The sequence below is a fragment of the Passer domesticus genome, chromosome 5 (genome assembly GCF_036417665.1).
Source record: "Passer domesticus isolate bPasDom1 chromosome 5, bPasDom1.hap1, whole genome shotgun sequence".
In the NCBI taxonomy this organism is placed as follows: Eukaryota; Metazoa; Chordata; class Aves; order Passeriformes; family Passeridae; genus Passer; species Passer domesticus.
This window is the reverse complement of record NC_087478.1, coordinates 68,667,162-68,691,039: the sequence shown is the minus strand read 5'-3', so window position 1 is coordinate 68,691,039 and position 23,878 is coordinate 68,667,162. Positions and strand designations below refer to the sequence as shown.

At 45.1% G+C, this 23,878-nt stretch overlaps 1 long non-coding RNA gene across 2 annotated transcripts in view; it reads right to left on the bottom strand.

Moving 5' to 3' along the window:
• The window catches only part of LOC135300864 (uncharacterized), a 55,193-nt gene that overhangs the window by 21,967 nt on the left and 9,348 nt on the right, over positions 1-23,878 (bottom strand). Inside the window, exons 2-3 of one of the 2 annotated variants that reach the window (XR_010362626.1) lie at positions 13,151-13,262; positions 6,111-6,292 (exon numbers count right to left, since the gene is read on the bottom strand). This is a non-coding gene — a long non-coding RNA (uncharacterized LOC135300864). The remainder of the gene's footprint in view (positions 1-6,110; positions 6,293-13,150; positions 13,263-23,878) is intronic. The other variant, XR_010362625.1, reaches the window with a different exon arrangement.

Genomic DNA, 23,878 nt, shown 5'->3' with positions numbered 1-23,878 from the left:
TCTCTTGGACACTTAAATTTGCTCATTGAAATCCCAGAAAACATGTCCTAAAATTCATTCCCAAAACTCACCAAGCACCACCTTAATTAAACATCTTAATTATCCTTTCTGCCCCCATGCCTTTAGTGTGGCTGAGCCCCAAACTGTAGTATTGTCCTAGGGTGACAGTATGATGCTTGTATCCCCAGCTGGGTGTTCTGTTAATGCTGGATATCTGTGCCTTCAAGCATGCTTCTGAAAGCGAAGGTGGGGAGAAGAAGCACGGAGTTTGTTATCAGCCTGCTCTCACTCCTCCACAGTGGTGTCTGGGCACAGACAGGGCAGAACACGGCACTGGTGTTTTTTAGTTAGTTTACCTAGCTGAGGCAGGGAAGTTCCCTGGACTGTTTTTCTTCCCCTTTTTTTAGGAGCTGTTCGAACCTGCACTGGGATGGGGGGAAACACTGAGAGCTTGCACTTTGTAGCCCACCAGGGCCTACTATGGGCATCAGCCTTTTCCCCGCCAGAGGGACTGATAACAGAGTGACCACCCACCGGAGAGACTTTCTGAATTTGTCATTTCTTCAGAGCGGTGAATGAGTTCTGCCATCTGGTATTGTTCATTTTTTTGTGCTGGGGGGTGCTTTGCCTGGTAAATAAACAGGTTTTTTCCAGTCCTCTCCAAGGAAATTCTTCCCGAACTGGTTGGGGGCAGGGGCCGTGTGGGTTTGCTTTTTGGGGGTCCCCTTTTGGAGGTTTTCTCCCAAATTTGCCCTAAACCAGGACAGTTGATATGCAGCTGATATAGGGCTTGCCCTATGCACAGAAGTCACTGGTTTGCTGAGCTGGATTTCAGGTTTTCTGCCATGAATTTGGCGGGGGGGTTAGGATTTAAGCAGCCATGTGTGCTCTTTAGTCAGCCACACTGAGGTGACATTAGGACATGGCACTGCTCTCTACCAGTTGGCTGCAAGGTCCTGCACAGCCTGGCTGAGCCCCCCGTGATTGTTGAGTCACCCTTGGCTTTCTGTGTGGATCCCTGCCAGGGCCACCTGAACTGCTCCTGCTCTCCTGGCCAGGCACTGCTGCCTCCTGCTCCTCAGTCTTCACATTTCACACTGCTGCAAACATGTGAACAATGCATGGCACCTCTCGGGTTGTTCCCACCCAACCTCCCTGCTTTTACTGGAAATGAAAGTCTTTCCAGGAGGAAGGAATCCCTTGAGATCCAAGCAGAGGTTCCCTCAGCTGGCTGCTAAGAATAAAAGATCTGAGAGCTATTTCCATTCCTGGTTGCGCAACACAAAGCAAGTCACTTAACCTTTCCATGCCTTATTTTCCCTCTGGAGAAACTGAGACATAGTATCCCACATTTTTTTGGGAAATGCTGTGGTGTAATACCAGGGCAGGCCTTCAGCTGCCTCTGAAGGCTGCAACTGATCCATACATAATCTGGCTGCCATCCTATGGGCTATGAAAGACCCACATGAGGGATGGAGCAGCTGTGCTGTGAGGAAAGGCTGACAGGATTGGGATTGTTTAGCCTGGATAGGAGAAGGCTTTGGGGTGACTTTATTGTGGCCTTCAGTACCAGAAGGGAGCCTACAGGAAAGATGGAGAGAGACTATTGACAAGAGCCTGGAGTGACAAGGGGGAATGGCTTAATTCAAATTAGGTTTACTTTAGATATAAAGAAGAAATTGTTCCCTGTGAGAGTAGTGAGACCCTGGCACAGGTTGTCCAGAGAAGTTGTGGCTACACCATCCCTGGAAATGTCCAAGGACAGGCTGGATGGGGCTCTGAGCAACCTGGGATAGTGACAGGTGTCCCTGCCCATGGCAGGGGGATAGAACTGGGCAATCTTTAAGGTTACTTCCATCTCAAACGATTCTATGACTCTGTGTCTATTTTGCCCTTATCACCCTGGAGTCTCTCAGCATTGAATGCTTTCCAAATTCCACTCTCCTGCTGAGTAGTTCAATTTCTGAGTATTTTCTCCCAGATGTTTGAGAATCTTTTCTTTGCTGAACTGTCTGTCCATCCCCACTGTGCTGTTGTATAATATGCCAACATTTTGATCTTTTTTACTCAGGTAAGCTAGCAATTCCTTGCAGGAGTTTCAGCAGCTCAATCTGTCCCTCTATTTCCATTCTGTACCATAAGAGCTTTGCAGTACTCTTTAATCCCTGCCCTCTTTACAGATACTGATAAAACCGATTTTAACAGCAGTCCAACTCTGACCTCTTATCAGACTACTGTACACTCTCAGAACTACTCCTTGCACAGCAACTTTTGGTTCCCTCTACATATCTGACTCCCCAGCTAGGCTGAATTTAGTTTTCATATCATTTCAAGACTCTGCATCTCCTGTGTCTTTGTTCATTAATTAGGTGAACAGGCTTGGACAGATTTATCTAAAAGGCTGAGGCTTTGAAAATTGTCCTTTGATTATGAGTTTTACATGATTTTAAAGCTCACGGGTGAGGCTTTCTTTGAGATTTGTCAAAGGAGAAATAGGCCCACACAGAGTTTTCTACAGCTAGCCAAAATGCAAAGCGGCTGGTTTTATGGGTACATATTCTCACTGCAAGAGGCAGTGAGACAGAGAGAGTGTTCACAGAATCACTGAATCATTCAGGCTGGAAAAGATCTCCCAAGATCATTGAGTACAACCTGTGACAAATCACCACTGTGCCAACCAGATCAGGGCTCTGAGTCTTGAACACCTCCAGGGATGGTGACTACACCACATCCCTGGGCAGCCTGTTCCAATGCTTGACAAACCTTTCATTGAATAAATTTTTCCTGATATCCAGCCTGAACCTCCCCTGACACAGCTTGAAACCATTTCCTCTTCTCCTGTCCCTTGTTCCCTGGGAGCAGAGCCCAATCCCCCCCAGCTGCACCCTCCTGTCAGTGGGTTGTGGAGAGCCAGAAGGCTCCCCCTGACCCTCCTTTTGTCCAGGCTGAGCCCCCTCAGCCACTCCTCATATGACTGACTCTCCAGACCCTTCCCCAGCTCCATTCCCTTCTCTGGACACACTCCAGCCCCTCAATATCCTTGTCATGAGTGGCCCAGAACAGGAGATAGGATTTCAAATGTGGCCTCACCAGTGCCCATGACAGGGGGACAGTCACTGCCCTGGCTCTGCTGGCCACATCACTGCTGATCCAGGCCAGGTGCCATTGGCCTCTTGGCCACCTGTGCACAGCTAGCTCACGTTCAGCCACTGTTGTTGAGAACCCCCAGGTCACTTTCATCCGAGACAGAGTTCTAGGATGGATAGCCATGGGATGGACAAGCTTGCAGTGCAACTGCACCTCCCCAGCAAATACAGCCATCCACGCCTTCTTCACTCCATGAGGAAGAAGTAAAAACTGTGTTGCCATCCCAGAGGGTGTTCTGGGATAACAGCAGGACACAGCTGATTGCAGGTGGGTGTGATGGAAGCTCACGCTCAACCCTCTCGATAAAGCGCTCCCATCCCTGCAGGAGGTGTTCCTCCGCTGCTCTGCCCCTGAACTGGAGGCACACAAAGCAGCGTCCGGCTGGCTGAGGTTGTGGCAGAGCTCAAGGAGCAGGGACGGTGCCGGTTCCTGCCGTTCGTGCGGGTGCTGCTGGAGGCAGTGCCCGGCGGGACGGTACCCAGCAGAGGGCAGCGGTGCCCGCGCTGCAGCAGCCGCCCGAACCGCGGCTTTCCCCCACACTAACCCCCCCCAAAACCACCGTGCATTGCTTCTAGGCTGGCAAAGAGCCCACACGTGTAAACCTGCTCTCCTTCCCTTTGCAGCTGTAATCTCGACCACCCAAGCATCGACATCTGCCAGTGCTTGCTGACCAACCAGCTCGGGTCATGGCTCCTGGTTGTTCAATCACAACATCTTGGAATGGCCTGGTTTGGAACGGACCTTAAAGATCATCTCATTCCAACCCCCTGCCATGGGCATGGACACCTTCCACTAGACTAAGTTGCTCAGAGCACCATCTAACCTGGCTTTAGTCCTCCTGTCACTTGAACAGCCATGTGTAAGAAACCTTTGGCATGAAGGAAGATATAGTGGGAGTACCTCAAAATGCCATCCCCCCCTTCTGAGAAAACTTGTTTCTCAGGGAAAAAAAATAAAACTGTGACCTAGTGGTTAATTTACATGCAGAGGAGTCAGGAGTCAATTTTAATGTAGTTTGAACTGGTTCATTCATATCTAATTAAAACAGTAAGGGAAGGAAGGCTCATTTTATGCTCAGTTAATCAAAAGACTGTAGTAGCTACTTCTTTTCCTCTGGGGATATTGATAATTGCTGGATTCAGCCCTCTGGAATTAGGTTCGTTCAACTATTCCTCTCCAAAATCCATGAAGCTTAAATCCACTTGAAGTCTTGTTCCAACCCTGAAATACATCTGATCCCAGCCCTCAAACCCATCCCTACTTTGATACATTATAGATGACTGGTCCTGTGCCTACAGGCTATTGCAGAATCCCGGAATAGCCTGGGTTGGAAGGGACCTTAAAGCTCATCCAGTTCACATCCCACTGCCATGGACAGGGACACCTTCAACTGTCCAAGTTGCTCAGAGCCCTGTCCAACCTGACCTTGGACACTTCCAGGGATGGGGCAGCCACAGCTTCTCTGGGCAACCTGTTCCAGGGCCTCACCACCTTCACAGGGAAGAATTTCTTCCTAATATCTAATTTAAACCCACTCTCTATCAGTTTGAAATAGACATATTAATACATATCAATATTGGGATATTCAGAACTCAGCTAGAGAAGATCCTGAAATTCTTTTTTTCAAGACAGAAATTAGCTTGGCTGTAAGTGGGGCTTCGGACTTCACAGGTGTCTGTGGACCTCAATTATTCTGTCACCTTCTGAATTTATAGCTGAGATCCTGCTATTCATGTATATGCTGAATATTCCATGCAGGAAGGAGGTGGTGAGAAGGACCTTAAGCCCTTCCCAGCCTGTCTGCTCAGTCTCCTCAGACTCACAGTGTAGCCAAGTAAGCACTGAAATCTACTTCCCTGTTGAACAGCTCTGCATTTTGTGATCCTGTTCCAGGACAGGGAGCTCAAGGTGCTCCTTCATAAAACACTGGCATGTTGCTATTCTTACTCTCCTGGAGTTGGACTCAATGATCCTTGTGAGTCCCTTCCAATTCAGGATATTCTATATTTCTATGATTCTAATTGGATGGGAACCATACGTCATGTTGTAAATGAGGATCTTGCAGAGTTTCTGCAAACCTTCAAGGACCTGCCAGACAGGTCAGTAGTAATCTCCTATTGACAGAAGCAAAAGAAATCAAGATCTTAGGGTCTTACAACAACAACCTGTAATTTCTTATAAACTATAACATAGAACAATAAATCATTAATTACTGTTAAAATTTGTCTTCAGAAAGATGAAAATTAAAAACCTTTAGAGGTGCCCAACTTGTCTGTTTCTTCTAATAATACCATCTGGATTTATAAAGGGTTTTCTTCCCTATAAAACTGATCTCACTTGTAAGGACAATCACATGCAAAGCAGCAGAAGTGATCAGTAGACCAAAGTAAACTGATTAACTGAACTGATGAAAAACAGGCTCTAAATTCCACTCTATTTTCTTAAAAGCTGCTTCTCTCAGGCATATGCAAACAGCTTAGTAGAAATAGTTATAGAATCACAGGACCTCATTCTTCTTTCCCATCAGAACAATTCTGAAGTAATTCCACTAAAGTGAGCAGAGTTACACTGATGTGAGATCAGTCAGTCAGAAATGGAAAATTCCTAATAGCTTATCCAGTTCATAACCCTAGGGCTAGCATACAGTTATTCCTTGCACTAAAACCGCATTTAGTTCTTCCAAATATGAATAGTGGAAAATGGTGCTTGGGAGGTGTTTTGATCACTTAGTGGAGTTTCTTTAATTCCTTATCCAATTTTTCTTTTTGGGAAAATCCTTGGTTTTGACTGAAAGCCAAAACCTCAGCTACATTGCCCAATAAATGAAATATGGAACAAAATGGATATGCCACATTATAAGAGTGTAATTCTGGGTGCCTCATGTGGGTTCTCATTAGGCGGCTTAAGAGAACTTATTGTAAAGACAAAGCAACAGGGCAATGCCAGACACATTGGGGTGTCACCTCCAGGGCTCTCCAGCAGAATTCCTTGTGTGTAGCATTGAGTTAACATGTGGCATAGCATCTATCCTTTTGTCAGAGGCATTTCTACTTTCCAGGGAAATGTCTAAACATTCTGCAGCAGGAAAATCTTCCTCAGTGAATCCACTCTTCTGTGAGATCTGCTCTGTCTGAAACAGCTTTTCCTGCCAAAGAACAATAGAAATGTTTCAATAGAAACATTTTAATCAGACCTTACAGTAAAGAGATTTCAAACAAAAAAGAAAATATAATTTTATTTTATTTTATTTTATTTTATTTTATTTTACTTTATTTTATTTTATTTTATTTTATTTTATTTTATTTTATTTTATTTTATTTTATTTTATTTTATTTTATTTTATTTTATTTTATTATTTTTTTATTCTGGTAATACCTAATTATATCTATTTGGTTGTTTTCAGGCACAAGGGCATTTGCTAATGTGTCTGACACAGGAACACCTAAGTTGGGCAATGTCCCTATACTCTCTCCTTGCTTACTTAGCACCAGAGGTGTTTTCCAAGACCCATTTCTATAGAGAAAACTGGGACATCACATGGTTGTGCACTGCTTCCTGAACGTAAAGGGGTCCATACCAGCTGCTCTGGAAAAAGCTTAGATGCTAAACAAGATTCCAAAAATAAATTTCTATGACCTAACCATTTGTCTTCCACCTTTAAAAGCAAGGGTCTAAAATCAATCTGCTTGTGCAAGTCCTTGCTGAAGCCTATGAGATAAATGTGACAGTAAATCACACAAGCCACTAAGGAGAGTCTGATACCACTTCCCTGTGAATGAAAAGCAGTAAGAAATCTCACAGCTGTGGTTCCTGCCTTTCAGCACTTTTAATTTTTATTGATTGACACAACACCCACATGCCACATCATCCACAAGAGGCATCAGGTCTGTTTCAGGAAAAGCAAATTATTTGGTATTGTCAACAGCTGGCAGAGGCCACCAGGAACTGCTTCTTCTTTCATTTTTCTCAGACACCTATAAAGAGCTGTCATCACATATCAAACGAAGCAAGTATCGGACAGCATGTGTGTCTCAATGCTGGCACACAGCCTCCATCACTAGGAAGCACAAACTGAGGCATGTCAGCCATGGCAAGTGAGCAAAGTAGGGACAAAGTGAGTCCTAGGGCAGTTTGGGGCACCTCAATATAAGAAAAAAATAAAGTTATTAGAGAGTGTCTAAGAGAGGGCTACGAAGATGCTGAGGGCACTTGGTCTGTTCAGCTGGAGAAGAGCAGATTGAGGTCAGAGCTCACAGTAGTTCTGCAGCTTCCTCACAAGAGGAAGAGGAGGGACAGGCCTTGATCTCTGCTCTGTGTGACCAGGGAGGACCTGAGGGCATGGCTGGAGCTGTGTCAGGGGAGGGTTAGGGTGGATATCAGGAAAAGGTTCTTCCCCCAGAGGGTGCTGGGGCACTGAACAGGCTCCCCAGGGAATGGTCATGTCCCCAAGGCTGCCAGAGCTCCAGGGGTGTTTGGACAGTGCTCTCAGGGATGCACAGGGTGAGATTGTTGGGGTATCCTGTGCAGGGCCAGGGGTTGGATTGAATGATCCTTGGGAGTCTCTTCCAGTTATGGGTATTCTGTGATTCCAAAGTGAGCTCAAGCACAAACTTTGCAGAGTTGGTTGCCTTCAAAAATCACTGTTGCTGTGGATGGAATAGCAAGAGGACATGGTGAAGAGTTTAGACCTTCTGAGACCAAGAGAAGCCAGCTGTCCTGAAGGCTGTTGCCTCCGTAACACTAATAGTTGCATTTCACTGTCAACTGATAGTGTAAAAGGACTTTGCATTATTAAAACAATAGCTAACCCCTTGTATTATTTGCTCTGAGATAAACTGGACTGTGAGACGTGATGCTCTCTTTACCTGTGCAGATCCCTAATAAACAGGTGTGGAAGTACTGTGCATTTGTGGCAGTATATTCCTTGATATGCATAGAAGAGACATATGGAAAAAAAGTTTTGCAATGTGTATCCAAGCCATTTTGGCCAATGTTAAAGCCAAAGGTCACATGAAATACTGCATATCCTTACTGATGCATTGTACTGCAGTAGTAAAGAATGAAGTGTTTTCCTGGGGTAACTAAGGGAGCTGGAGGTGAATGAAATACATTTTCCACACTGGAATGTGGCCAAGATAGTGGGTAAATGCCACTGCTGCTGAGGAAGGACCACGGATGAAGAGATGAAGAGATCAGTGGCTGGGAGTTTCGTTTCTCAGTTGTGTCCCAAAGCCAGCAGCTGGAGCAGCACAGTCCCCCTTTACACCCCTTGACTCAGCCCTGACTCAGAGGGAAGAATTGAGTCACCAGCCTCCTCCAGCTCTGCCTCCTTCTCATGGTGATCCACTCAAGCCCAAACTTGCACGGCAGATGGGAACTGACAAGGCTGAGCCCTGAGCAGGGTGGGTGGCACAGAACAAAACCTTGGCACTGCCAACACATCCAGATGACCCACAGGACAACCGTGTTTAGGGGGTCTGCTGTGGGATTTATGGGATGGGCACCATGATCATGTCAAGGAGAGCTCACTGTGGATGTTCACTCTGCTGTCTGGGGCCTCCATAAACATGGCCTGGGTGCTTTGGACAGATTGCTGAGCCCAAGCTCGTGCCCTGCAAGGGCAGGACTGAACAGCCAGAGGAATGTTATTGTCTCCCACCCACCTCCCCTGGAAATGTCTAAGCTTCCCAGGAAAGATGAGAAAAAGCACAAAACCCACACTATGCTTGATCTGGACTGTGCTTAGTCTATCTCTTTCCCTTGAAACTATACTGAACTTATTTTGGGGTGGTGAGAAGGGAGCTTGCACTAGAAATAGAAGATCTATAATTAACACATAGTCTGAACACAAAATAGAACCACAGAGGCCTCTCTAAATTTTGCTTGGAAGTGCATTCCAAGTTTTATCAGATTTCTCTCATCTGCAGAAACAGAACTTCCTAGATCTGTTATACTTGCAAGCCAAACAGACTGGACCCAAATACATACTTTAGTTTTATGATTAAAACAATCCTCCACTGACACACATCATGCACATGTAAGTAATTTCAAGTCTTCAAGCCTTGAAAGCCTTCCCACCCTGAAGCAGGGGCAAATTCCTCCTCTCTTCTCACAGGCCTGCTACCATTATGCCAGCTTTCATTCTGAAACCCAAACTCATGTGAAAAACAGCCAGGTTAGTGAATCTGAAACTCAGCCTCCAGCCATTCAGCAACCCAAATGAAAATGTTATGTGTCTGTTAACCCATTCTTGTTTTCTCCTCTCAAGGGCAGGTTGCTTATTCTCCCAGCAGCCCAGCTCATCCTGCCTTTCATGAAGTTTTCTGCAGGTACAATGACCTGCACACTTGAACCTGTATAACCTGTATCTTTCCATGTCTCCCAGGAGGCATGTATCTGAAGTTCAACAAGAGCAAATGCAGGATTCTGCACCTGAAGAGAAATAGCCCCATGCACCAGCACAGGTTGGGGCTTACCTGCTGGCCAGCAGCTCTGCTGAGAAGGACCTGGGGGTCCTGGTGGACAACAGGCTGTCCATGAGCCAGCAGTGCCCTGGGGGACAAGAAGGCAAATGGTGTCCTGGGGTGCACTGGGAAGAGCATTCCCAGCAGGTCAGGGAATGATCCTGCCCCTCTGCCCAGCCCTGCAAGGCACATCTGCAGTGCTGTGTCCAGTCCTGGGCTCCTAGCACAGGAGGGACATGGAGCTCCTGGACTGGGGCCAGTGGAGGATGCAGAGATGATTTAGGGCCTGGAGCATCTCTGGCAGGGAAAGGCTGAGGGAGCTGGGGCTGTCCAGCCTCCAGAGGAGCCCCAGCTGAGAGGGGCCCTCAGCCCTGGGTGTCCCTGTCTGCAGGGAAGGCTCTGAGCAGGGCCCAGGCTCTGCTCCAGGGGCCCAGCAGTGGCACCAGAGGAACGGGCAGGGACTGATCCCAGCAGGTTCCACCTGGGCAGGAGGCACAACTTCTGTCCTGGGCAGTGACCGAGCACTGAACAGATTGTCCAGAGAGGGTGTGGAGTCTCCTCACTGAGAATATTCCAGAACCATCTGGACACAATCCTGTGCCCTGTGCTCTGGGACAGCCCTGATGGAGCAAGGGAGGTGGGACCAGATGACTCTCTGTGGTCCCTTCCAACCCGACCCATCCTGTAAATCTGTGGTTCTGTGGAATGAAGTTTCCTTGATTTTCACAACTATTTTTTCTGTATTTCTCACTGTATGGCCAAGAGCAGTGACCTCAGATGCAGCAAGTGGTGCTTTCTTACCCAACTCCCCTCAGGCCCAATGCTTCTGCTGCTGCTGCTGCCTGGTGATCTCCACATGAAAAAGTTTGTTGGACAAGTTTCAAGTGATGGAAGATGAAGAATAAAGTAGGGTTGAAGCCTCCAAAAGTCCTGACCACAGGATAGGATGAAAGACACATCAGATTTATCGAATAATTAATCAATATTTCTGCCTTTAGTTTTTCCCACATATAAAATTATTAAAATAATATTTATTTTTTGATCTCTTGTAGTATTGTGATTAAAAATTGCTCATTCCTTTTAAAGCCCTATGGAGTGCGTGCTATTCAGAGATACAGGTGGGAAAGATTGCCAACATACATTAATATCCAGAGAGAAGACAAAGCAATGAAAGCACAGATATTAAAGGTCCCAGAAAGAATTAAAGAGGGATGCAGGAAGGAACAAAGATTATCAGAGATATCTAAGCTGGACAAAAGGGAGGGGATGAATATGATATGGAAAAGATAAAGAAAATATAACTTCTCATAAAGATAAATGGACAGAAAAAGAAAGTAACAAACAAGGACAAAAGAAAAAAACCAAAAACAGTGAGGGAAGAACTGATGAAGATGAAAGCACTGGTTTCCCTAAGCAGGACTGGTTACCATGTAAGTACCACCCAGTGGGCTGCACATGACAAGGAGAGGGCAGAAAACATAAAAATAAAAGAAGCAGGAAAGCAGATTAACAGAGAAAAAAATGTAAGCTCAGCCTAACATCTTAATGATTTTTAAAAATTATTTTGTCAGTAGCTGTGGTTTTCTTTAGGGAACCAATATATTTCATTAAAAAGAAATCCCCACAAAAATCTTCAGTGTTGGTCAGAAAGAAATACATAAAATCTTAGCTTGGTAACCCAAAACCTTTCTGCATTATGCTTAAAACTTCCATGTTTTTAGAGTTTTTTATGAAAACCTGATGTTTCTGTGGGAAAATCATCACTTCCCAGACACATCTATTTTTAGGCCTGTGTTCTCAATTAGTCTGCTACTGATTTGCAGCACCAAAGCAACAGGGTATGTCAAAGGGTTATAAAGGAGCCTGCCTGGCATTAAAAACCAACCCCAGTGACTTTATGGTAGCTGCCAGCCAGCCTTTCTTTTTGTCTCTGCATCTCAGAAGAGCAGTATGAGGTGTCAGATATTCTGGTGAGAACTTCTCCTGGCACAGGATCATGATGTGAAAGAAAGTGAACTCTAAAAGCACAGTGTAAAAGAATTATAGCATCATGTAGTGGGTTGTGTTGGAAGGGACCTTAAAAGATCAATCAGTTCCAGCCCCCTGCCAGGGGCAGGGACACCTTCCACTGTCCCAAGCTTCTCCAAACCCCATCCAGCCCAGCCTTGAACACTTCCAGGAACGGAGCACCCACAGCTTTCCTCAGCAACCTGTGGCAGGGCCTCCCCACCTTGACAGGGAACAATTTCTTCCTCATATCCAATCTAAACCTTCTCTTTGTCAGTATGAAGCCATTCCTCCTGATTCTGTCACTCCAAGCCCTTATAAAGAGTGTCTCTCCATCTTTCCAGTAGGTTCACTTCAGGTACTGGAAAGCCACAGCAGGGTCACCCTGAGGCTGAATAATCCCAATTCCCTCAGTCTCACAGCAGAGCTGCTCCATCCCTTTGATCACCTTGGTGTCTCTGCTCTGGACTCATTCCTTAACAAAGCTGAATTCTGAATTGTACTTTGGATATGTGATTGATCCCAGCATCATCTGTAAGTAATCCTTTTGCTTCTGCCTTTACATGTCTGAATCATGAGCTAAACTTGCTCTGGGAGAGAACCTGTAGTGGCTCTGTCAGAACAGACAACTGCAGTGCTAAATGTGAACAAGTCACCCGAGCAGAAATTCGTCCTAGTGGCACTGTTCCCACTTAAAAGCTTTGCACTTGAGGGGATGAGAAAAGCTGTCCAGATGATCCTGGGAAAGTTTGTACACACAGCAACTCAGCCAGCAAAGTGCTGGGCGTAGCATGCTGCCCATGAGTGGGTGTTCAGCCTTGGAGCAGTTTGGATCCTGGATCCATGGATCTGCTCCAGCACCTGCTTCACCTTGGTGACCAGAGCAGAGCAGCCTTCTGAGAGGCAGGAGGGCACCATGCAAGAAATGAGCCACCAAAGGACTCTGTAATGTTTTGGTGGACACATGTATTTCCTTCTGCCGTGTTGTTGAGTGTTCAGAGTCATGATGGGTCCAACATCTCTCTGACCCCACTGACTACCCAGAACCTCTCCAACAGACAGCCCCCAAGCTCTCTGGCACTGCCAGAAGATCATAACCCAGTACCTTGCTGTGATGGAAACCCAGAAACTGCTTCTCTGAGCTTCACCAACCTGGCACAAGTGAGCTCTTGTATTTGTCATTACCAGTGTTGCTATGGCCACAGCACACAGGTATAAACCTTGCCCAGGGGACATTGTTACAGGAGAGCAGGGTGCAGCCCAGGAACCAGTACTGCTTTACTGACATGATTTATCTCTGTGACCCGTCCAGGTCTCTGGAGTTTATCCATTCAATTGCTTGTGCAGGAAGTCTCCATACGATAGAACCCTCAGCGCATTTAGTAATAATATTTTACATCTATATTGGGCTCTGTGCATTCCAAGTGCAATACAAACTCATTCATCTTATCTTTTTATCTCATGACAGTTGCCTGCAGTGCTGAGTTGGTTTGATCCCAGCCTCACAGGCTTTTCAACAGTGGAATTGTTACCTGACTAATTATCCGTCTAAGTCACGGTGAGGGACTGGTGTCTGGGCTCCACTCTCCGTTTTAACCAGCAGCTCCTGCCACTCTGGCAAGAGGGCTCTCATTCTTTCTGCTGCTGAAGAGAGAGAAAATCTTGGAGGAGATTTTGATTTTGTTTGTTTTAGGGTGTTCACTAGGGGCAAAACTGTTCTCAGAAATAGAAATACACTTGCCATTGATCCATGTGAAACACAGTCAAGCATCTCTGTTTTAATTTTACCCACAGAAGATTATGCTAACATAGGCCCAGCTTGTATTGCTCCTATCCTTTCTCCATTTGCTGCACTAAGTGATGCACTAATTCAGTGTGGAGTCTGTGGCCATGCCTTTAGAGATTATTTCTATTAAACTGATAGGTTACTCGTTGTAAATAAGGGATATTTTCCATAGCAGGCACTCTTGCATGCTGCATGCAGCTCAGGTCACTCAAGTCCAATAGCTCACCCAGACTAGAGGAGGTGCAAAAAGGATTTCAATAAAGGTGTACAAGGAGTGGCAGCAAAGGATGGGAGAAAAATTAGCAAAATGTTCAAAATTGTCAAAAAGAAGTAGGTCTTAAAAGTACAATTAACACAAGGTGATCATTTTCAAAAGCTGAAATGAATTAACTCTATCAAAGAAAATTAAGACAAATGGAACAAGTGATCTCATACTAAAAGCACAACAGAAAGTGGCTTATTTAGCTTTTTTTTTAACTTAGGGGAAAAAAAATCTCAGCAGGTATATGACTTTTTCAAGTTAAACATGTGATTTGAAACTTTGGTCTTTAATATTAATGCTGACCCCTAGCATGACAAATATCAATAAAAAGAATGCTCCAAGCTTAAGTTTTCCAAACTTAGTTTACCCTAAGGAATGGAAAAACACACAGGAAGGATGTCTCACTAGGCATCATCTCTACCATCATATTGGCTGCCTCCCGGATTCTGCTTCATTACAGCAAAATGAAACAGATCAGCACCATAGTTTCTGTTTTTAAAGTGACTTCCAAGAAATTTCTTATCAGGATTAAAATGAAGCAAATTACATAATGCTGTGGAGCCTGGATCTAGCAACTCTTAAGGCTGCCAGAAATATCAGCTGTGTAATACAGATGGGCTGTATTAGGTGAGACTGAAACACATTTAGAAAATGAATTAAACATTGGGTGTTTGTGTTTGGTTGGGGTTTTTTTTGTTTTGTTTTGTTGTTTGTTTGGTTGGTTTTTGGTTTTTGGTTTTTGGTTTTTTCTGAGACCTCTTGCAACCTGCTACCCCCAGTTTTTGCTACCTCAGGCTTCACTCACAGACTTGGAAAATTGTTCACCAGGAATTTTATGTTTAGTTACTGTATTAAAAGTTCCTTAAAATTGTCAAGCTACTTTTTGCATAGTATTACAGAATGGTCTGTGTTGGAAGGGATTTTAAAGATCATCTTGTTGCAACCCCCTGCCATGGGCAGGGACATCTCCCACTATCCCAGGTTGCTCAGAGCCCTGTCCAACCTGACCTTGGACACTTCCAGGGATGGGGCAGCCACAGCTTCTCTGGGCAACCTGTTCCAGGGCCTCGACCCTCACAGGGAAGAATTTCTTCCTCATATCCAATCTAAACCTCCTCTCTGTCAGTTTAAATCCATTCCCCCTTGTCCTGTCACTACATTTCCTGATGAAAAGTCCCTCTCCAACTTCCCTATAGACCCTAGAGAAGGTGCTCTGAGGTCTCCATAAAACCTTCTCCTCTCCAAGGTGAACAGCCCCAAGTCTTCAAGCCCTTCTCCACAGGGAGGGTGCTCCAGTCCCTTTATCAATTTTGTGGCCTCCTCTGAACTTTCACCAGCATTTCCATGTCCTTCCTATGTACATTTATCCAGCACATCATCATTACTTTGTAGTGGAAAGGTAAGTTTGCCACAGAACTTGGTATTTAAGACCGTGTGGGATCTTGCATCCTCTCCTGATGAAGTCCTTGTGACACAGGGCAAATATATTTTTATGCCACTATTGCCAGTTCAATATCTTCTGTTGTGTATGTTGTGTCTTCAGTATCTTCTTTGTGGATCTCCCTTCCTCTATCTGAAAACCTGATCTGTGGAGAGGAACTCCAGCACTAAACTGCACTCCCAGCTCCAAGGATTTGGTTGACTTACCTACCCAAAATAATATTGTCTTTCTGGCCTTCACTGAGTAATTCCATGGCAGAGCCTGATCTGAAACCACATTTGCTATGTTGTGTAAGACAATTCGTCAGGTATGTGCAGCCCTAGTGCTTTGGAGACATGTATGGACAAATTTGGTGATTTGGAAAAAAACCCATTTCATGCAGCCAACAAAAGCTTGAAGTTTGAAAAGGTCACCTCTGCTAAAAGACAAACGTAACTATTTGTCAAGTCCCACCAAGTCTCACTTTTCTGTCACCACTAGAGATGACTGTTTTAACACCCATAAAGAGGACTGTCCTTACTGCCATTTAGTTTTGGCCTGAGTGGAGGTTGATCTGTGAGACTTGGTCTCAAAATTATCTTCCCAGTCTGGCAGAGCTGGGTTGGTGACAGCTGAGCTTCTGGTGGCCTGAGGCACACATTCTGCCTAGGAGCCTTCACCAGGTAGCTCCTGGGCAGGTCCCCTGGCTGGAGAGGCACTGCCCTGCCCAGCCTGTCCTGGAGAAATGGCTGGCACCACGGCTGGGCACCATCTGCTGCAGCCTCTCTTCAGCTGCCAGTGCTGTTTGGGTGCCTGTGGGGATGTGAAACTGCTGTTTGCCCACGAGGTGTAACTGTTTGTCAGCCCAGCCTACCATGTCCTTGCTGCTCCCTCAGCACGGTTATTGCTGTCCCAGCCTTTGATAAGGCGAGGGCTGAGATAGCTACTGTACTTTCAGGCGAGGCTCCAAGTCAGCGGCTACCTTTCATCTTCATTTTATGGCCAAGGACAGGGACACACAGGCCAGACCACTAGCTAGCTAATAAGTAATAGGGAGCTTTGCTGAGTCCCATGAGCCTCCTCATCAGGTGGTACATTTTTTATCCATATAGATGTGTATACATTTTTTGGACATCTACAGCTCCCACAGTGTGAGGAGCAGGCGAGGGCCAGCTCATGGTGTGCGTGTGTAGGCTAGTGGAAATGCATGTCTGCAAAAGGACTCAGCTGTAACTGGGTAACTTGACAGGTAGAACAAACTCTTGCAGCCCTTTGCTCTTTTCAGTCCCCAAATATGACAGCTTAATCATTTCCTAGACACAAAATGTCACAGAGATAAAGCAAAGTTTATAAAGGACGGCTGGTCACATCACAGAAAAATCTGGTTATATATAAAAGCAAAGAAACTCAAAGTTCAGGAAGCATTTGTTTTCCTCTGAACTTCCCTCCTTCCTCTCTCTCAGCACTCACAAAGCTGGAAATTAGGCCTGAAGGTTCCTTAAACAAATATAGCTCTGTCCTTTACATCACCATAGAGTTCACCTCAATGCCACGTTAGGTAAACTGTGAAAGTCGAAACCAGTTGCTTTGTTCCAGGCCTTCAAATGTACAGAGGTGCTGAAATTTTTCTGAAATATCTAAAGTAGGAGTTTCCTGTAATAAGTACCTTGTAGCTTTATGTGTCTTAGAGTATCATCAAACACATTCAGATTTGGACATGATTTTCTCCCTGCCAAAGTGGAAGCATCTTGGTGTCCTCAAAGCCATATTTCAGCTGACAGGAGAAGCACTTCCTCACTATGAGGGATGGGGTCACACCACAGCCTTTCACCTCCCTTCCAGGGACATCCCTTACCACTCCATGGAGGCTCATCAGCCTCCTCTACTCAGATACCCAAACCACTAACCTAGGTTGTATAACTAAATTTCAGCTTAAAAGATAGGGCCTGCTTTTGCCTTTGTGTGTGTAGCATGGCTGAAGCCCCCCACATGAAATGTCACAACACAAACATCCCCATGGGCAGGTGGCAATTTGGGCCTTTAACTTTTTGGTTTGTGCTGTTTGGTTTTTTTTGTTTGGTTTGTTGATGTTGTTGTTGCTCTTGTTGTTGTTGTGTGTAACTGTCTTGCCAGGTGTTGGGCAAAGAATACATGAGTATTGTTTCTCCTGAAAGAGCCCAAGAAGGAGAATGTTATTCCAAGCAATTCATACCATTAGCTCAATAATACCTTTAGCACAGCAGATATTATTTATCTTGAGAGGACAAGGGTTGGTTTTTGTGAAATATATAATTACATGTGTTGATAGAGGACAGGACTGTCCCTGAGCTCCAGCATGATTAGTCAGGTGGTTTCTTGTAAGTGTTTTTTGGGTGCCTGGATGAATCACTCCAGTTTGTGGTTTGTCATTTGTTGGTATTCTTGTAACACATCTTAGCCAGCAGAATAATTATCCATATTTGTTTGCTTTTGACTTGAATTCCTTTACCAGAAGAGCTTTGGGGAGGTTGGTGGCTTTCTGCAGCTCACAGTCTGAATGGCAAGATGGGGCTCACTCACTGTGTGTATTTGTAATGTCTTAGCAACTGTAAAAACACCCTGAGGCCTTCACAGACATGCTGGAGGATGCAGTCCTAGCCCTGGGCAGCTTTCACTCTCTATCAAGAGCCACATAGTGTAGAAAAGCCATAAGAAAAGCTCTGAGAACAAGAATAAAAATGACCCCATTAGCTGTGTATTTTTTTTCCAGAAGGTTGCAGATACCACAGAATCATGGAATGGTGTGGGTTGGAAGGGACCTTACACACCATCTCATTCCAACCCACCTGCCATGGGTAGGAACACCTTCCACTACCCCAGGTTGCTCCAAATACTGTCCAACCTGGCCTTGAACACTGCCAGGGATGGGGCAGCCACAGCTCTTCTGGGCAACCTGTGCCAGCGCCTCTCACCAGCCCTCACAGGAGCAATTTCTTCCTCATATCCAACCTAAACCTTCTCTCTGTCAGAGGGAAGCCATTCCCCCTTGTCCTGTCACTACAAGCCCTTGTCAAGAGTCTCTCTCCATCTTCTGTGGGTTCCCTTCAGGCACTGAAAGGCCACAATGAGGTCACCCCAAAGCCTTCTCTTCTCCAGGCTGAACACTCCCAATTCCCTCAGCCTTTCCTCCCAGCAGAGCTGCTCCATCCCTCTGATCCCCTTGGTGTCCCTGCTCTGGCCTGGCTCCAGCAGCTCTCAGTCCTTCCTGTGCTGCGCCCAGGGCTGGATGCAGCCCTGCAGGGGGGTCTCAGCAGAGCTGTGGTCATTGTCCTTTATTTATGTAGACAAGTCAGGACAAGTAGTGAGATGTCACTGGAGGATGAAACACTGTATTTAGGGTTTGAAATTTCTATAAAAATAAAATATGCTTGGTTCGGAGAAGTCCAGTTCACACAGTTTGTATTGCAGCCACAGAGGCAGTCCTTTCCTTTAAAATCCTAATTTGAAGCTACCAAATCTGCTCTCCACTTGGATTATTCTGAACACAGTTGTGACAGTATTCAGGACTGACTTTCACCTCTGGATGCTTTCCTGATCTCCTATAACTCACTGCTGACAATATTATTTTGCCTTTTTTTTTTTTCCAGGAGTGTGGGTGCATATTAGCTCTTAAAAAGCAATTTACATACCTTAGCTGCACTCAGCCAAGAAGCAGCTACAGAACCCAACCCAATAAATCACAACAACGGGACTACAAAGAGGAGATGCAGAGTGAAGGCAGCAGGACACTCACAGTTTCAGCCCAAAGGAAGGAGAGATGAGCGTTTCCAGCAGTTTCCAAGAAACAGTGCTCCCTTATTCAAACTGTCACAGTTCTCTGGCATAGTTTCTGTTATCTGGCCACTCTTATCAGTAGTTTCTCCTGGAACCATAAGAAACCACATAAAACATCTTGCTAAGATGACAGAACATTCTTTGATTGCTTTTTAGAAAGGTTTGCTGCAGGTTTAGCTGGATGGATTTACCTTGTGGATTACAGGAAGAGTGAGAAGGGCAGCCCTAGTTCAGATCAGCTGCAGTCACTGTGGAAGCTCAGCTACCACCTGAGCCCACAGCACACTCAAAACAAATAATGACACTCAGGATTCACCCCCTTCATGCTGAGGGTAAAGTTGGCTCTGGAACTGGGTGGTAGTAACACAAATAAGCTATCTGGCTGCTGGGAATTTTCGTAGAAGCATCCATCTAATAGGATAATCCCAAACTCAAGGAGCTCTCCCAAGGGTCAGAAGCCACAACTATGTTCACCCCACACAGAAGAACCACAGTTTTTCTCCACAACAGCTTCCTGTAAAAGTCACACATTTGTCAATACAAAAATCTGCTGGATATTGGAAACAGAGAATGTGGAGAGAGTATGAAATGGAACATAATTTAAAATAAAATTAAAATAAATAACACAGGTGGACTACCACCAAGTGTATTACTGGCTTTTATATAAAGCTGAGTGAAACCTACTGAAGTTTCCCTGTTTAAAAGAAGCTGCCACATAATTTTGAGATTGTAATCCCAGTGCCACATATTTTAGAAATGTGAGAAGAGACTTTGGCATAGATCACATGTGAGCTTACTGAAATCCCAAATTCAAACACAGAAATAGACCAGATTAAATACAAAGGGAAAATTACAAATAAATTAAACCTATATATTATTTGAGGGCAACCAGTGATAAGAAAATGGAAAGTGAGGGACAGATACCCAAATAATAAAATGTCTTACAATAGAACTCTTTCAGAGGAGTATAGAAACAAAGCAGCCAGTTGGAAACAGCAAGTGACATTGTCTTGCCCGCTTTACTTTCACTGAGCAAAATAGCAGAGAGTAAACAAAAAGTTCAGGGAGAAAATGCAAAGGTTAGTTCAAAATCCCTTTAGCTTTAAAATTTCAGCAACACATTGGCCTGAAGCTTTAACTCTCTCTGTGTCTCTCTGAGTGGTGCAAAATTCTGTCTCTATTTCTACCAGCGCTTTGTGGGTTGCTTTGGAACTTTGCTCAGCACATGCTTGCCTTTCTAACAAGCCAGGGCAGCCAGAGGATGCACTCCTTGGTAATATTAAAAGAGCAGAAAACCACTCCAGAAACACGTGGCAGGGATGAGTAAGCAAAGCCTTCCTGGTTGTTGATCTGTGATAGATTCAGCAACTTCAGCAGAGGAAATATTTATCTTAGAAGGGTGCACAGCTTCCGTTAGGTTTTCACTCCAGCACTAAAACCTGGTGCTGAAAGCTTTCTTGATCAGATGATTTTATTTCTTTTTTCCTTTGAGTCACAGCAGTGCCTTTTGCTGTGTGCTGTACCTGCTTAAGCAAACAGCCAGTGCTGTTTGGTGAACTTCGAGGGCCAGGCAGGAAATTTCTCACAATGGTGCAGTGACAGAGCAAAACATTCACTCCACTGCAAGTTAGCAACACAGATAAATAGCAGAATAGATTGGCTGGGTCACAGGTAGGAGACCTCCCCTCCTCCAATAAAAGCTGCCTTCCGAGGCTGGGTCCCTGGAATCCTAACAGTGCTGTTAGGCCAAGAGCAGAGATCCTCATGCCTGTGGTATTTGCTCAGAGGGCATGACCACTTTGGGCAAGTCTTTCATGTGAGTCAGCTTTAGCTGATCCATGGGAAAATTCCTTTGTGTTGTCAGGCAGGGTTTGCTCACAGTTTCAAAGGCTAATCCGACTGAAAGGAAAACACATCTAAATTTTAGTGTATTTTGGTCAGGTCTTTGATAAACACAGTGCAAAGCAAAGGATGCTCAGTTTTCTTGGGTTTTTTTTTTTGCAGACTTTTAATGAGGAAAGCCCTTTATAAGGAACATGCAGAAATACTCCATCCTATCTCTGGATTCTACATCATCTTTAACCACACCAAATGTCCTATGTGCAAATACTGATGAAATAGATTCAGGTAAAAAGTGTAAGTTCCAGTTGTGATGCCTGGAGAAAGTAAAGAACTAATCCTGCAAACATTTATTTGTTTGGTTACCCTCTGTCTTGTGAGGTTATTCAGCCACTCAAGAAGGGGCAGCAGGTCAGGGCAAAAGCAGGGCAGAGCATCTTCCAGTCCCCTTCTGCATCTCTGCGTGAGGAGCATCCAGAAACCTCCACTGCCCCACTGCTGTGGAAAAGCTGTTCATTCAGAACTGAGCAGGGGCACTGGAAATCTTTGTGTCATTTCATTGCCACATGGCTGTGACAGTCAGGCCTCTGTCAGTTGAACCCACTGCCAATAATGTGCAGCATTAATGAGATGGCAGAATGCATGGCAGAATGCAGGTCTGCCTCCTTTCAAAGCCTTCCTGTACCTGAAGGGATTCTGCAAGAAAGGTGTGAAGAGACTTTTTGCATGAACATGGAGTTACAGAACAAGGTGGAATGGATTTAAACTGACAGGGCATGGGTTTAGATTGGATATCAGGAGGAAATTGCTCCCTGTGAGAGTGCTGAGGCCTTGGCACAGGTTGCCCAGAGAAGCTGCGGCTTCCCCATTCCTGGAAGTGTCCAAGGCCAGGCTGGATGGGACTCTGAGCAACCTGGGATAGTGGGAGGTGTCCCTGCTCATGGTAGGGGGTTGGAACCGGGTGATCTTTAAGATCACTTCCAACACAATCCATGATTCTGCAATTCCATAACACACATACACACACCTTGCCCATCCTTGGTGTCCTACTGCCATGTAAACAAATGATGGCCCCTGTAGGATGGTGAACACGTCCTGGGCTTTCAGAGCCATGCTGCACTGTACCTGCAACCTGGCTGAATTCTCCTCTGGTTCAGGTATTGCTTCCCTAAAAAAGCCAGTTTCCATGATGCCTCAAGGACAAGTTCAATGACCAGAAAGGGTTCATATGTTGGCCAGTGAGAAATCCTGCTCTTCTGGCACAAAGAACTTGAGGACAGTTGCAGGGAATGAAGAGCTTGCAAACTGGATACATGGACACAGTAATTTAGTCACAGACCCCTGGCTAATGTAAATTCTTGTAGCCTTTTGCCTTCAGTGGATGAAACTGTTGTTCTACACCAGCTGAGTAGGGCAATACATTGCACTGTAATCACTCAGGCATCAGTAGTGTCAAGAAAGAAGTTTCTAATCACACTTATGTTTTTTTCCAGTGCAAGTTGCCAGTCCTTTTTTTGTGAAGATAACCTTCAAAATGCCTTCAAACTCACTGCTGCTGAAAGTCTGTCAAGGTGAGCTCTGTGTCAGAAATCAGATTAGTCACTGCTCTTACCTTTACTCACAACAGGCTGTGAATCTTCAGAAAGTATAAATACAAAATCCATAGCCTGAATCACAGTCCAGCCCCAGCATCCTTATGAAGTGAAGGATCTGGATGCTGCTTTGAAGATGTGTCACAGGTGAGAACAACCCTGTGAGGAAATTTCTGGTGGCCTGCAAGTGCAGAAACAGTAGAGATCCCACTAGATGTCCCTCTGCCCCTTTATGCTCATGCAGAATGCTTGCATTATGAACTGTCCCAGCTGTATTCAGGTGCTGGATCTGGAAAATGGGATGGACAGATTCCTCTTACATGGAGCTTAAGGAAGAAGCAATGCATAAACAGCTGGGAGATGCTTGGACACTGCAGCAATGGAATTCATAAACATTCCTGAATGTGCCCAATGTCTGATGGCTGCCCATGCAAATAACTACACATTACTCAATTCTGCCACACTTTTTGCTCACAAGAGTCTTACAAAGAAGGAGGAGGAGCCTCTGGTCCTGTAGAGGACATCCTGGTAGGCACTGAAACTCTCCAGATGATGCAGCCCTTCTGGGGATATATTCTGACTAAAAGGGCTTCAGTGACTGCTGATATTCTCACCATTTAACAAAAGTTTTATGAAAACCTGTTTCAGCTTCTTGGCTGTTTATGAAGAACTTTTTTTCTGGCTACAATTTGCATAATTGGTGTCCCCACAAATGTTTGCAAAGACCTTGTGAGAGTATGTGTGTGTGTTACTTGCCACAACATGAAGAACTTGAAAAGTAAATATCAGTACATAACATTCCTCAACACAAGTCACTGGAAAATTGTTTGGAGGTTGTGTGTCAGGACACAGCAGTTTCCACAGGTGTTCCCTATAAACTCGATTGAAAGTCCTTGTTTTACAAAGGCTCCTGTACAATCAGTCTCAATTCCCATGTGCTCAGACCCTCACAGTTGCATGAGGCCAATCAGGATATTTATTTCAGTACCAAATTTTAGAAGATGACTGAATCAGTCCTAAAGTGCACAGACATCTAAACCCCATTGAAAATGCTGACAAATAGACACATAAACCCTTTAAAGAGTTGAGGGTTTGGATATTGTATCAGGTGGAAGGGGGCACAATATTCACATTCACAAACAGTAAATTACAAATGACAGCTGACATGGTTTTACTCTAGAATTGGGAATAAATTCATTTGCAAACCAGCAGAGGCAAAACCCCCACACTAATAAATGATGTTTTAATCAGATACAGTTATAGAACAAGGGAGAGGGAAGGGATTCTGCCCCTCTGCCCCGTTCTGCTGAGACCCCCCTGCAGGGCTGCATCCAGCCCTGGGGCCAGCACAGGAAGGACTGGGAGCTGCTGGAGCCAGGCCAGAGCAGGGACACCAAGGGGATCAGAGGGATGGAGCAGCTCTGCTGGGAGGAAAGGCTGAGGGAATTGGGAGTGTTCAGCCTGGAGAAGAGAAGGCTTTGGGGTGACCTCATTGTGGCCTTCCACTGCCTGAAGGGAACCTACAGGAAAGATGGAGAGAGATGCTTG